This window comes from Geospiza fortis, unplaced genomic scaffold, assembly GCF_000277835.1.
Source record: "Geospiza fortis unplaced genomic scaffold, GeoFor_1.0 scaffold139, whole genome shotgun sequence".
NCBI classification, from domain to species: Eukaryota; Metazoa; Chordata; class Aves; order Passeriformes; family Thraupidae; genus Geospiza; species Geospiza fortis.
This window is the reverse complement of record NW_005054406.1, coordinates 74,771-76,305: the sequence shown is the minus strand read 5'-3', so window position 1 is coordinate 76,305 and position 1,535 is coordinate 74,771.

The window sequence follows — 1,535 nt, the reverse complement described above, 5'->3', positions numbered from 1 at the left end:
ATTTCTGCTATTGTTTTCTCTTATTTATCCCCAGGGATACCTCTATATGTGGACCCAATATTTGTCTTTTTTTTTCCTGACTGTACAAACTGGATTTCTTCATGTTTGTTTTTTGCTGATTGGAGAGTGGTACTAATCCTCATTTACTCCAGTTCTTGGCTTTGCTCTTGTATCAATTATACTATTTTCCTTACTGACAACTTCACTAAGTGCAGCATCATTTCACTGAATTTCATGTTGGGCACAGCATAAAGAAAACCCCTCTTTCCTTATAAAGTTAAAGTGATTATTTTTTGACAGCACACATCAGAAAGACACTACAAAATAGTGAAGACCCAAACTGACCTCTTCAAATGCTTCTCCAACCAATTTAAATTTTCATATTTGGGTAAAAAATGATAATAAAACAAACTAAGTTCTATTAATTTATACAAGAATCTCTACTTTACAAGCTTCATCTCTGATTCACAATTCTTCCTTTTCTCAAGACAAAAGTTACAATGAAGAGAGGCTTTTATGAACCCGCCTACTCTCTGCAAGTCTTTCTCCATCACAAAACCAGAATGGATACACTTTCTCCAGCATTGCACTTCTCAGTTCACATCATCACTTGGATGAGTCAAGCTAGGCTGCTCTGACTACACTGGATAGTCCTGTTATCTGTTCTGGAGTTGATGAAATCTCTGGGAAGTTCCCCTTCAGTCAATCCCATCACTGCGTTTAAGACGCTTGCTGTGATGGCCCCAAAAACACTTCCAGTTTTCTGGAAGTGGTGTATTATTTACCTACCTATTATCTGCTTGCTCCTAATCAAGTAAAGAGTAGGTTGCTGGCAGCCCAGCTTTATCCTATAAGAGCAAAATGAGTCACAGGACTGAGTCCTGTGTGAAGGAATTATCTACATGCATGGCTGTTCATGTTTAGAAAAAAAAGTTGTACAGTCCAAAACCTAAAACTAGAACTGATAGCAACTGATTTAACAGCTGGTTTTTCTTCACATTTCTCTAGAAATTGCTTGAGGTCTTGACAGAAAGATGGTAACTACTGATGGACTGAAGATAATAACCATGGGAAGAGAAAGGACTTGTAATTAGCTTCCACTCACAACAGGAGAAATCAAAACTATCAATCCCCTCAAAATGTAAATGTCCTATTTGTGTGTCTGTCCCTATCACTGCCTGTCTGTTTTTATGTTTTACCCTGCAATCCCATCAAAGCAGATACCTTGCCTTCCCCTCCATTCAAACATTATTAGCTCTGAGATGACAGGAAATTGTAACCGTTTTACACAGTCTAAAAGAAAATTTTCTTGTTTAGTCTTAGATCTGTCAATTCTGCCTTTTCTGTCTTCTCTCCAGCCATGGGCCTGGGAGGTGTCAGGTGCCAGCTCAGAGAGTCACTGACTGGTAACTTGTCACTTGGAAGGGCTGCTCCCAGGGCACAGAGTCCAGTGACTTCGCTGTCACCTTCACCTACTGCTCACATTATGGCTCATCCCAAATGTGGTAGTGATGCCTCAGGCTTTAGCTTTTCTA